General features: G+C 35.9%; 1 protein-coding gene across 2 annotated transcripts in view; it reads left to right on the top strand.

Annotated features, from left to right (window-relative positions):
• The window catches only part of LOC129755587 (epsin-1), a 253,461-nt gene that overhangs the window by 238,334 nt on the left and 302 nt on the right, over window positions 1-14,825 (top strand). The window lies entirely within an intron of this gene.

Here is a 14,825-nt window from a genome sequence, read left to right as displayed (position 1 = left end):
TTTTCTAAATTTTTTAAAATTTGAATCCATCTCTCAAATCCATGAAAGCATTTCGTTCGAATTTTGAACATGAGTTCAAGTGAACAAAATTTTCAAGTTTGTTTAAAAATAAAATCGGGATCTGAGTGCTGGATCAAATTTTAGAATTTCATAAATAATATGAATGAATCTATTATATAAAATTCTCTTGTAACGGTGTTTGTAGTACTACTCCTCCGAAATGACCCAACCGATTCAAATTAAATTTTTTTAGAATATTCTGTGGGCATGCGAATCGGTTTATATCGAATAAAAACAACAAAAAGTCGCATCAATTGTCCGTTATCATTAAATTTGTAATAAATTGAATCAAATTAAAGTCATGGCCTTCAATTTTTTCGGGATTTTCTTTACTTTGGGCGCCGGGCGGGCAGTTTGTTTTTCGTCTCTATGGTCCAGGCGTCGCAAGCAAACGTCGTAGGAGGTTAGTAACTATGGCATAGCATACTGTTTAGTGGGAATATTTGGGCGCGCATTTCTCAACCAAGCATAATTTCGATGCATGTGGTGACCACATGAAGCCTAGATGTGTTTTTTCTTCTTGATTCCTAGATCATTTGTACAGCACATATGAGGCCCTTGGAGCCAAAGGGGTATAAGTGCATAAAAGTTTATTTCGAGAAAACACGCTTTAAAGTTTTTGTGTTTGGTCATTTTCCATACATTTTTCGAAAATTTGTATTTTGCTCTCGAACGTAAAAGTATGTAAATAAAATTCGAAAAATCTGAAAAAATCACCAAATATAATTTGAAACATGAAGAATCGTTTGGCACCATTAACTCAAAATTGACCATTTTGTCACTTATACCCCTTTGGCTCTGACGGCCTCATATGTAGTAATGAATGACGCCCAGATGTGACCCAGATTAATATTTTGCCGATCAAATCAAAACCATTCAAAAGATTTGAAAAAATTAAAACTTCAATTTGTGTTATTTCAAGAAGGAATTGTTGTCTAAATAATATGAATTTAGTACTGATGCGTATGAAATAATGGTATGACTCTTGGTAGGACTTTTGAAAAAAGAAAAGTGGAAAGACTTGGTTTATAATCCAAAACGCTAGAAATATTTTTCAAACATGTACAAATGTGCTTCACAGAAGTTGTATCATGCGCCATTAAATTTATAGAACAACCACAAAATCCGTTGCAAATGAACAGACACATGAACTGAACAAAAGCCTGTACTTTAAAATGGATTATATGAGATTGATGTTCATTTGAAGGCCGAATGCAAAGAAGTGCAAACGTTCAACATTTACAAAAAATGTATACATGATTTCTAAATTTATAAATGGTTGGGCCCAAATAAACAATCTGACTAAATAAACTTAACTTTTTTTTAAATCGTTCACCAAAAACTGTTTACAGGTTCCCTGTTTGTTTACACAGAATTCAAGTACGTACTTAACATAAATGTGTGTTTTTGTTTAACATATTTTGGTTACGTAGGTGAGACTTTAGATCCGATTTTTTGTTGACATATTTTTTTGTGATTGATATTCCAGAAGCATAATTTTATTAATAGCAGAAGCTGATTTTTTTTTTGATAAGTTTTTGTTATGACCTAAAAGTGTTGAAAATAATATTAACTCCTGTCATTTCATACGGTGAAACAAGTGGCAATGCGCCTTTAAGTCATGAAACATGTTCCAATTTTTCTCTAAAATAGTCAGATAGGGTATCCCGAGTGTTAAATCTGAACGGATAATTAAAAGAATGAACTCATGAAATCATCGTAGCCTTGAAAGATTAGTTCTTTTTTATGTATTTAATTTTTTAAAACCTGCATTCCAATTAAATCTTATTGAATCTTGAAAATATCACATAATCTTAAACAGAATCGCAAATCACCTTCAACACTGTTCAGGAAAATTTTAAATCAGACAACAATGGTTTAAATTGACAGGTATGTATTTAAGGATAAAAAAGAAGATAAAAATGCTTTAATTCGGTTGAATAACAAAAAATTTAATCATATCTTTTCTCCTTTCAAAACCAAATTAAATTTCTTTGAATAATAACCCAATAAATCAAGACTTCTTGATTTAACTAGCGTTTTTTGCTAAAAAAAAAGGGCGAACCTTTTTTTTGGACATCATTTTGATGAAAATATGGATATAAATAACCACTGCTTCCAAATGTGAGGAAAGTGAAGCTGCTTGAAAATGGTTTGAAAAAAATCATCTCTAATGTTTTTATTTCTTCAGTTCTAAAAAATATACCATCAAAAGCTACTCGGGAGCTAAAAGTGCTGCGCTAGGCAGAATATTGAGCAAACACTCCAAAAATTGTCCCGATATTCAAAATTCTTCTTCCATAAAGTTTCATATGCAATAAATTCCAATAAATGAGAAATTTTTGATTTCGATTTAAGTGAACTCGAGCAAAGCGGAGTCAATCAACTAAATTGTATACAATAAATGGAACATAGATATAATCAACATATGTTATTTATGGAACAAGTTATAAAGAGTGGATTTTTTTTAGCATGAGGTTTGCCAAGTTTGATGGTAACGTTGAGTGCTGAAAAAATCGAATTTGCAACGGGAAGCTGATACCTGATATCATTCGGCAATATTCAAAGCATCCGAATCAAAGAAATGTAAATGAAAAGGATTCATGTGAGATGTATGTAAAATTTATTGGAGATATTTTTTGAATAATCTGTTAAAAGACCCGTACAAATGAGTTAAAATTCCTAGATTTGATTCCGATATAATTGAGCGGGCCAATTCGAGCAAACGGAAAAGATGGGTATGTTTAAAAACTAGGACATGTTCAAGAAAGCGAGACGATTAACAACTCAAGATTTGATGCTTTTTTTTAAGTCAAACAGCGAAAAAAAAAAACTTGAAATAGACGCCAAGTTTAAAATGGTAAGACGAAGTTTACCGGGTCTGCTAGTATTATTATGTAATTATTCGAAGGAACAACTTTATTTGGTGAAGAAGCCATAAACTTTAATATATTTTTTTAACATTTAACATCCTTTTTTGATTCTAAACTTTATTCCTTTATCATGTTCCTGCAATTATTTTCGAAACGTCATGGTTTTTTTAAAAGTTGATTTTGATTTCTAAGTCTTTATCAGAATTGTGGTTTTGGTTTGTTCTATTAAGTGATGTTAAAAATAACGTCAAAAAACTAAAATTTGAGTTTAACCTTCCAAAGTCGTTCGGGTCAATATGACCCGAAGCGCACATTCAAATCATCATAACTCTTCGAGAAAAAATCGCAAAAATTTGATTTTAAAAACCTCCCTGGGGAATCACGAAATACACAATCTGTAGTACCAGGCAACTTCCTGTGACCACCGGAAGTGCTCCCTCATAAAAATCCGTAATTAGGCTGTTCGGGTCAATATGACCCGAGAGTTTGCGTAAGTTCCCCTGGCCGCAAATATTGACCGATTTCGATGAATTTTAATTCATTGTATAGATAATTTATTCTAGTTTCTCAATATTGAAAAATAAAGTCGAAATATTTTACGAAATCACCAGCAGCTGATTCCGAATGAAAAAAGTCCCGAAAAAGAGCTCTTTTTAGAATGCCTATAACTTGAGACAGATTCCAAATATTGCGCTGATTTTATAATATTTGGAATTGTCAAGAATAAACCTATCCATGGATGTATAAGTTTTTGGTGGTCCAAAGGAAGTTTTGGCCGCTATCCCGGAACTTCCGGTAGAAAAAATTCTTACTTAAAAAAAGTCACCCAATTTTGGCTTTGCATTGCTGTATCTCGTTTACCAATGGATCGATTCTCTAAATTCAAATTTTAGTTTTTTTTCGTTAACTTTATTAGTTGGTTCCTCAAAAATCTCAGTTGTTAAGTATATGGTAATGAAAGTCACATCTTTTTTGTCATTTTTCAAACTCCCCCTCGTGTCGGTGGGTTTACGCGATTTTGTTAGCGTAATTTCTCTAAAATTTGAACTCAAATTGGTCACTTTTTGTATACCTAAAGATTTATTAGAATCTCCTCTTTCGATTGACATACATTTTGTGTGGTGTTTTGAAAATTTGTAGCAACGTTTTTCGAATTTACTGAAAGCTGCCAGATTTCAACCAGTTTGGTCCACGTTTTCAACAGGTTGGTGTACAAATCTCGCACCCCTCACGTAGCTGCGGGAGAAACAAATCCTTTAGCTCTCTTTTTGTCGCTCACCAAATCTACCACCCAACCCAGCAGCAGGAGGAACTGCCGTCTCGCCGCGTGGTTTGTTGATTGATTGTGCTGATGCTGATAACGAAATGAATGCTTTATTGTTGTAGGAATTGCTTGAATTTTTTTTGATTTAATATTTTAATGGATGGGCAACATTTCTAAAGTTCACGGCCATGATTTCAGATTGCAGATTTCAGATTCAGATATCAGATTTAAATTTCAAGATCCGATTTCAGATTCAGATTTCAGATTCAGATTCAGATCTCAGATTCAGATTTCAGATTTCAGAATCAGATTTCAGATTCAGATTTCAGATTCAGATTTCAGATTCAGATTTCAGATTCAGATTTCTGATTCAGATTTCAGATTCAGATTCAGATTTCAGATTCAGATTCAGATTTCGATTTCAGATTCAGATTCAATTTCAAATTTCAGATTCTAATTTCAGATTCCGATTCAAATTCCGATTTCTAATTAAAGTTTCTGATTAAAATTTGAGAATATTTGTTACTTGAATCATAGATTTTGTGTCTCCTGCAGTAGACACTGCTTGAAATAAAAGAAAAGAATCATGATAACATTCAAAACAAATGTATCACTGAAGAATTCTAATGATAAAATATCTAAAAAGATTCAAGAAGCTTATTTCAATTTGGTAAAATAATCTTTCTCTATTTTAAAATCAAAAGATTTACTACGCAAAGAGGCATCAGCATCAGCACAATCAATCAACAAACCACGCGGCGAGACGGCAGTTCCTCCTGCTGCTGGGTTGGGTGGTAGATTTGGTGAGCGACAAAAAGAGAGCTAAAGGATTTGTTTCTCCCGCAGCTACGTGAGGGGTGCGAGATTTGTACACCAACCTGTTGAAAACGTGGACCAAACTGGTTGAAATCTGGCAGCTTTCAGTAAATTCGAAAAACGTTGCTACAAATTTTCAAAACACCACACAAAATGTATGTCAATCGAAAGAGGAGATTCTAATGAATCTCTAGGTATATAAAAAGTGACCAATTTGAGTTCAAATTTTAGAGAAATCACGCTAACAAAATCGCGTAAACCCACCGACACGAGGGGGAGTTTGAAAAATGACAAAAAAGATGTGACTTTCATTACCATATACTTAACAACTGAGATTTTTGAGGAACCAACTATGTTCTACGAAAATAATAATAAAGTTAACGAAAAAAAAACTAAAATTTGAATTTAGAGAATCGATCCATTGGTAAACGAGATACAGCAATGCAAAGCCAAAATTGGGTGACTTTTTTTAAGTAAGAATTTTTTCTACCGGAAGTTCCGGGATAGCGGCCAAAACTTCCTTTGGACCACCAAAACTTTATACATCCATGGATAGATTTATTCTTGACAATTCCAAATATTATAAAATCAGCGCAATATTTGGAACCTGTCTCAAGTTATAGGCATTCTAAAAAGAGCTCTTTTTCGGGACTTTTTTCATTCGGAATCAGCTACTGGTGATTTCGTGAAATATTTCGACTTTATTTTTCAATATTGAGAAACTAGAATAAATTATCTATACAATGAATTAAAATTTATCGAAATCGGTCAATATTTGCGGCCAGGAGAACGTACGTAAACTGCAGGTCAAATTTATCAAAAATAGATTTGTACGGAAATTTTGCGAACGGCTTTGGAAGGTTAAAAATTCGGTTTGTTGAAAAATGAAATACAGGGAAGGTAAACCAATGTTAGATGTCTATTATTATGTAAGATTTAATAGTGTACCGGAAGATCCGAGATAACAATCAAAATTTTCCTTTGGACCCCAGCATATTTCTAAAATCATCGAATGAATCTATTCGTGACGATTCCAAAAATCCAAGATACACTGAAATACAGCAAATCTGTCAAGAATTAAATGTTTTTTAAAAATATTTTTCTTGGCTATTTGAAATGTTTAAAATTGTTTTGTTTTGAAATATTGAAAAATTAAAATAAATTATTCACACAACGAATCTTATAAATTTTCGGCCGGGTAACCGCCAACAAACTACTAGAATGATTAACATTTCAAATTCGCAAGCGAAAACTGAGAAATCATTCAACTAATTGAAATATTTGTATGAAAAAAAACAAATAGATTAAATCTCAAATCACAACTTTTTTTTACATTTAAATTATGAATTTGTGATTAAAATTCATAGAAACTTTGACAGAAGGATCAATCTGCTGAATCCATGATATATTTGAGACTCAGATTATTTTTTAGATTTCATTAGTATGGAGAGAAAACAACTTAAAAAGGTTACGATTTTGAACAGAATTGAAAACTTAAACTTAAATTTTCGTTATCATAGAATATAATTTTTGAACCCTTTTTTATTTTACCAGACATCAAAATGAGAACTAGAGAGCTAAATCGGAATGCTTGTAATAAAAAAAAAAAAAATAAAAGAAATTTTATAACCGTATTATTATCAGACCACATCTCGCGATCGACCGTTAAATTTTGTCAAATTTTGACTTATTTTTTTCTATCCGTAAAATGAGCATTTATGAATTGAAATTTGTAGGTTTATTTACATATTCTAAGGCCCGAAAAATATTTATCTTTTTAAAATAAAAGTTTTAGACACATAACAACTAAATGAACCTCAATGACTTTTAACGGATGCTAAACACGAAAATTTTGTTGGCTTATTTGTAGAATTAGAAGAAAAAAATAATACAGTGAGCGAAATAAGAATAGCACCACTATGTGTTTTGCTTGTAAAAATATGAATGTTTGAAAATCATCAAAATTTTCTTCTATAAAATGTTTTGAATTGTGTAACGGATAAATCAAGCATAAGTTGACTTTTTTTGGACGTTGCAGTTGGCGTTGGGGACCAAAACTATGGAAAAAGGGTGCGAAATAAGAATAGGACCACTTGTGTTTTTCAACGAAAACAAGATTATTTCTAAAAATTTACCGTGTAAAAGTGAATAATAATGCTTCTACGAATTATTTGAATAGATAACTGTATTTTAAGGAGTTTTCTAGGATTTCAAAAATTTTCAAAGGTATTAAAAGGAGGTTTTAAGAAATGCTCCTCTAGCGTTTAGGAATTTGATACTTGAGCTATAATACTTTATCAAACTGCTTTATTTCTTCATTATCATTCATTAGTATGACGCAAATTGACGAAACATCGATTTGAGGCTGAATTTGAATAAAAAAAAACAGGCTTCAAATTCAAAAATACTAATGTTTTTAAATAGTCAAACGCTATTTCTCTAGTTTCAAGTCTTAGATGGCAGCACTATCTTGCAATTAAACCGAATATATACCCATTTTTGTATATCTGGGATTAATTCAGGTGTGCTGGATGATTTTGGTCAAGAAGAAATAAGTACTTGGTACCGTGTGACTGCCTTGGAAATTATAAGTTCACAATATCAAAAAATTAAAATTTCATCAAGTACCGATAAAAGTGAATTTCTTGGACCGATAATCAGAATAATTTTGTACTTTTCGATGGAGCTTGATGAATCAGATAGCTAGCAGTATTATGATATGATTTGCAATTGAATCGGAAGTTGAGATGAGCAGGAATTTTGGCGGTGTTATATTCTTGTGCTGGTGATTTTTTTGCAAATCCGGAAAAGATGTCTGCAACGTGAACTCCAACAAAAGTGTGTAGGAAAACTACCTCGAAATGATGAATATGGGCCTCAATAAGCCTGAAAAATAAATAATGAGACTTAATTTGGTTTTAACGGCAAGATAGTGCTGCCATCTATGACTTGAAACTGGAAAAAGTGATGTTCACTGAAAAAAAATCTAAGTTTATGAATTCCAACCTGTTTTTTCCCGATTTAAAATAAACCAAAAATGTTTGATTCATCATTTCACGTCATTTCAATGAAAAAAATAAGTAGTTTGGTGAAGAATTACAGCTCATATATCAAATTCCTTAGTTCTAGAAGAGCATCTCTAAAAACACCATTTCGGAACCATTGAAAATCTTTGGAATTCTAGAAAACTCTTTAAAATGCAGTTATCTATTCAAATAATTCGTAGAAGCAATATTATTCACTTTTACACGGTAAATTTTTAGAAATAATCTTGTTTTTGTTGAAAAACACAAGTGGTCCTATTCTTATTTCGCACCCTTTTTCCATAGTTTTGGTCCTCAACGCCAATTGCAACGTCCAAAAAAAGTAAACTTATGCTTGATTTATCCGTTAAACAATTCAAAACAATTTATAGAAGAAAATTTTGGTGATTTTCAAACATTCATATTTTAACAAGCAAAACACATAGTGGTGCTATTCTTATTTCGCTCACTGTAGTGACAAACACTCGTTTTGTTTTTTTTGTATATTAATTTACCTCTTGTGGTATGCATTTTTTTGTTATATAAAATTTACAATGCTTCTTTTTAATATTTCAACAGAACACATCGAAAGTCTTTTTTTATTTGGGAATAGGTGTTTTTTTAACGTTACTAAGCTGTACTAGTTTTGAAAATGTATGATTCAGAAGAAAGAAAATCGTTCCCGTTTGCCAATAAAACAACGAAAATCTGTGGCGATGTGAAAAAGCATAACAAAACTGAGTTCACAACAGGATGTGTAATAATGTATTTTAGCAGAACACATTATCCTGAATTGCAACCTATACAACGACCTTCGAAAACAATTCAACTTCGATGGCAAATTCAACAACATTTCAGACTTACTCAAGACAAAAGAAACATTGCTTTTAAAAGAAATTGTAGAATTCCTTAAACTTTCAAAGATGAACTTGTAAAACTATTAGCAACCTAACAAAACAAAACTCTGTCCGATAACGTAACAACCGATCAAATAAAGAACACCGCTGGATATATGGTCATTGTCACCAATCCATTCGTGGATTTCCACAATCCACAATTAAAAAGAAGAAGAAGAAGAAGAATTTTAGCGATCACCATTATTTGTATTGAGGATAAACTGAAGTGCGGCTCTTGGAAACTTGGAAATTTCCTTAACTTGCCTTTTTTGGCTCTTCTGTCTCAAAAGGTTGCCGACCGCTGATCTAGCTAGGCGCCTGCAGCACTTTCAATTACTTGGAATCCGAAGAATGTGGGTCAATTATGAGTTATTGTAGTTGATGAATGATGGTTGCGTTTGTCGTGTGGTCTTTATCCCATCCCATCGCCAAGCCAATTTGCTCGCTAAGAAGTTTGGCCTCCCTCTCGTAACAGTCGATAACAGATCGACTATGGGTACCTACCTTGTTATAACAATCAACTGTTCCGCAAAACTTCTGCTGAATTGATTGGGTTGGATTGCGAAACAAAAACACGGTGCTTAGTGCAGCTGCAAAATTACAGAAACAACTGACGCTGAAGATCGTGATTCGTGAAGAAACAATTTCGAACCACGATCGATCCGAGATCAATCGGATGGGAGGAGGAAAATGGAATGCTAAAATGTACTAGCTCTGCACCACTTCTGAATTGATACTGAAGTGGTTGATTCTAATTTTTCAGTGTCGTACTAACACACTGATGTTTTTCATGAACACCGACACTTTGTATGTATTGAATTGAAAGACGTTTAAAGTAGTATTCAATATTTTCGTAATCTTCAAAAATATAGCTAACCTTGAAACAAGTAGCTATCTTGTTCTGATCTACTCTGTCTCCGATATTGCAGCTTTAATCCAAAGATATTTAAGCGCCTCAGGAAAAAATATTGCGAAAGTTAGGCATTGTCGCTAAATTGTTGAAGTTGAATAAAATAGTAACAAATTTATAAAACAGCTAATTGAAATTTACTTTTTACTCACAAAGCTACCCCAATTGCGTCGAATAGCATAGATATTTTTATACAATAACGTATATTTAAGGCCAATTTACTTATTACAAGGTTTTCTGAGCCGGAGATGATATTTTTTAAAGCTAAGGATTGGTTGAAAAGGGTTGGGAGGATGGAAAGGGAGTTGAGGAGGTTTGGAAGAAGAATTCAAGTTCATCACTTCCCTTGGCTGTCGAACGGTAGACAATGTGCAACTCGATACCATACACCCAACCTTCGGGTAGTGGTCATATGGCCTTGCCAGCCCGGGACTACAAAAAACACAAGCAACGAACAATGAACAACAAATTTCGGATGGAAATCTGCAAAGACCCACGCAACGAAAAGGGACCAGCGATTGGAAACTCGGAACATGGAACTGCCGATCTCTAAATTTCATGAGCAGTACTCAATTGTTCTCCATCGAATTGAAAAGCCGCAAATTTGGAACTGTACTGCAGGAGCTACGCTGGAAGAGCACAAGGTTACGCGCGTTCCGAGATGGTCACACCATCTACCAGAGCTGCGGCAACACACACGAGATTGGAACAGCTTTGATAGTCATGACTCATGAGAATGATGTAAAAGCGCGTGATCGGGTGGTGGCCGATCGATCCACGTATGTGCTGGTTGAGAATCAAGGGCCGGTTCTTCAACATCAGCATCATCAACGTGCACAGCCCTCACCTCGGGAGTACCGCTAACGACAAAGACGAATTCTACGCGTTGCTGGAGCGTGAGTACGATCGCTTCCCAAAACATGATATCAAGATCATCGTCGTGGATTTTAACATTCAGGTCGACCAGGAAGAGGAATTGAAACCGACAGTTGGTGGGTTCAGCGCGCACCAGCTGACCAACGAAAACGGTGCCAGCGCTGCCGGCAGAGGACGAGCTTGACGGAGCCCCTCTCGAGGGCTGTTGGGATACCATCAAGACAGCCATCTACAGCGTTGCGGAGAAGGTCATCGGGCATGAGGAAAGAACTCCACAGAACGACTGGTTCGACGAAGGGTGGCTGAACCTTTTCTTCCAAAACTCAGGGCTAGATCTCTGAATGGCTAGTTGACGGCAGCTTGTCATATTGCTCTGCTTGATTCAGCTCGTTGCATCGATACACTGGATTGAATTATTTGTCCTGACGCTATAGAATGCATATTGGAAGAACCAGTCCTTCTCGTTGTAGTAGAGCGATATTGGCCCTTATTCTGCGCCGCGCGTGACGTGATGATAGTCGAGTCACCCAAGTCACTCTATTCCAGTAGTCGGTTTAGGTGAGGAACGTCACTTCGGATGAACTTTGTGAGTTCTTACCCTACTCTCGTAGTCACCGTGGGTGAGAATCGTCGCATTCGGGTGACGATTTTAGGTGACAATTGTCGGTACCTTTTCAGGTGGTGAGTTAGAAATTTAATTGAAAATTTGTGTAAAGCGGAATAATCAGGCTTTGGATAGGTTATCACATTAAAGTATGATAGTTTTGGGAATAATTAAACAACTTTTCTAGCATTTTTTAAATGTTTTAAAGATTCCAATCGAAAATTTTATTTGTCTTAGAAAGCACAATAATAGAAAATTAGGCCGCAAATTTTTAAAAATTTTCGTATTATTTTTACCTCTGTTTTTTTAGTTGACAGAGAGCCTTGCGGACATGTTTGGTTGTTTTCGTTCCTCTGCCATCGAAAAATTGAAATAATCCATCTAAGCCGTCAGCGGAATTCCTCTTATAGAGCGCCAAACATAAACACCCTTTGACTGGCTCAAATCGGACATCCATCGTTTCCGTATTTAGCCGAATTGCCGTTGGCTTCATATTAATCTGGAACCTTCGATTTTTAATCAACAGCTCTCTTCGAACACACAAATATCGATGGTACGTCCAATAATTTTCAACTAACAGAAATCCTGGTGATTGGTACCATCAGGGCTTCCGGTATTCTGGTATGTCGGGGCAGCAGTTGTCGATTCCCGAAAATTAGGTTACATCACAAACCTCACAATGTTTGCTTAACGAGGACCAATCGATCGCGACTATTTTCGCACCGAAATTTCAACTAATTTTTCTTTAATTTTGTTCCGAAATTTAGAATCGTGGTCGAAATCAAAACAAACCAAGAAAATTTTTCCGATTTGACAGATGTGTTCATTGGGTCACTCACCTAGAATGAACCACTGTCACTTTACCCGCATCGACTTCGGGAATAAGGTGACAAATCTCACGGTGACTCCGAGGTTAGGTGACAATCATCACGTCACGCGCCGCGCAGAATAAGGGCCATTGTCAGGAACAGATGAGGTTTTCTAAACACTGCCTCAAGCATCAATTTTAGAGGATCTGGAGTCGCATACGACACGATCGGCCCCGACGAACTATGGAACATAATGGACGCAACGATGAATGGAACGCAATGCTGTGTGCGGATTTCGGGTGAACTGTCGAGTTCATTCGATTCGCGCAGGGGTCCTCGACAAGGCGATTGTTCATCCTGTATGATCTGCAATTTCGAACTTCACTTTTCTTTGTCGGAAGTCTTTCGGAAGTCGGAAGTCCGGACTTCCGAAGTAAAATTTAGTGCTGGTGCGTTAACAACTGCTTGTTAGACGATATTGATATAGTCGGCAGATGATCTGCAGCGGTGGAGGAGATCTTCCGCAAACTGAAACGCGAAGCAGGAAGGATTGGGTTACTTAATGATTAAAGAGTGTCCACGATGAAATTGCTCTAACTTTTTAACCGTTGGGTAGAATTTAATGAAAATTAGGGTGGATTTAGTTGATAGTTCATTGTTTACATCCTGCAAGTTTTAAAGTCCTGTGATCAAAACTCGCGAAAATGGAGCCAGGGGTGGTCGTTTAGCCTAATGGAGAACGTTCCTAGGCTTATAAGCCAGAGGTCCAGGGATCGAATCCCGCCACCCTAAAATCTAGGTTAAGGAACTTTTGTAAGTCCACGGACGTTAACACGAAATGTAAGAATGTAACGAAAATTGTAAACTCTACTGAGTATAAAAGAATGCAACATATCTTGACGGGAGTATAAAAGATTGTAAACTCTACGGAGTATAAACACATACGCTGGTCATACAGTCTCAGTAACGGAACCATAAAAGGAGCTAATCGATAATGCAGTTCCGAGTCGTGCTAAAAATACACCGAAAAAAATCTTCACGTGAACGCTACGTGAAAATGTACATGGATTTTTGCCACCATGATAATCAAGTGAAACCTACGTGAATTTCAGGTAGCAAACAGAGCTCGCACACCAAGAAGAATTCACGTAATTTTCTTATGAGTTGTACGTAAAAATAAAGTAGATCGAATGTGAAAAGGGATTCGTTCTTCTACATGATATTAAGTTTTTTTTGTATCTTTTAAATTAAAACTGTGTATATGGATTTAGAGGGAGAATTTTTATTTTATCCAAATAGAGGTGCACTTTTTTATTTTCACTTTTGAATTAACACTTTTAGCACTTCACTTCACTTGAATAAACACAAAAAATTCTCGCGAAATTAGCATTTGGGTTGCCTTCTTGGCCATCCTAGCTGCTCCAATTCCGAATCCTGTTTAAATACCAAAGATATAAAAAACGAATACACAAAAATTTGTTTATTACTTACAAAAAATCAGCGTCCCCATCATTCGTAATTTGTCTTCTTGACAGCACCAACTGTTGGACCCACGCCATATTCAAAACTGTTCTCTTTCACATAGATTTTAAGTGAATGAGCTCTTTAGAATTACGTGAACATCATATAGAATGCACCAACTCCATCTATACTCAGCGGATTACTGGATTTTCACGTAAATCAGATGTGAATTTATTTTAACAGCATACAACTATGTGAATTTCACGTAAGGATCAAGTGATTTCTTATTGGCTTCCAAGTGCTTCACATAAATCCAGAAAAAATACACGTAATCAAGCCCTACGTGAAAATCCAGGGGAATTTAACGTTTCCTTTTCGGCTGAGTGTAGTATCGGCGAGAAAATAGAAGAACAAGAAGTAGAAGAAAATGGAGTCGAAAGAACAGCTCGTGCTTGATAAAATCTTGCGCATTCATCACGATCTCTCGCATCGTTCCATCGCTAAAACGTTGGGAATCGCGAATTCCACGGTGTCGCGAGTGATTAAGCGGTTCGTGGAACGATTGACCACCGATCGGAAGCCCAGAAGTGAAGGAAAAAGTATTCCGTACAACACCAAAAATCACAACCGCATAGTTGGGGCCTTCAACAGAAACCCGAACGCCTCCGTTCGGGATGTGTCCCCCAAGTCGTCAGGATGTTGTACCTCAACATGCTGACGAAAGTTGAATGCTGAAGGCCGACTTCAAACAGATCCCCGGCAACCTGTTTTTCATGGCCAAGGATAAGTTCAGCGTTCCGGAGCATCTCCGCACTCAGAAGATGTCCAAATTTACGAATAAATTCCTGGTTTGGGTGCGGGAAGCAGAGTGCACCTTTCGTGACCCAGGACTCGATGAACGGACAGGTGTACATGAAAGGTTGCCTCCAGAAGCGGTTGCTTTCAACAATCTTCTGGTCGGATTTGACCTCATGCCACTACTCCAACGACGTGCTGAAGTGGTATGCAGACAATAAGGTCAATTTCGTGTCGAAAATGTCCCAACACTCCGGAGTTCGGTCCCATCGAGAAGTACTGGGCGATTATAAAGCAGCAACTTCTTAAGAGACCTAAGGTAGTGAAGACAGTCGAGGAACTGAAAAAGTATCGGTTTACCTCCAAAAAACGGTTGATTCACAGGTTGTGCAGAATCTTATGGCCGGGGTATGGCCAAGGTGCGGGCATTTGCGTTTG

This window comes from Uranotaenia lowii, chromosome 3 (genome assembly GCF_029784155.1).
Source record: "Uranotaenia lowii strain MFRU-FL chromosome 3, ASM2978415v1, whole genome shotgun sequence".
Classification (NCBI taxonomy): Eukaryota; Metazoa; Arthropoda; class Insecta; order Diptera; family Culicidae; genus Uranotaenia; species Uranotaenia lowii.
This window is presented reverse-complemented; position numbering and strand designations above follow the sequence as displayed.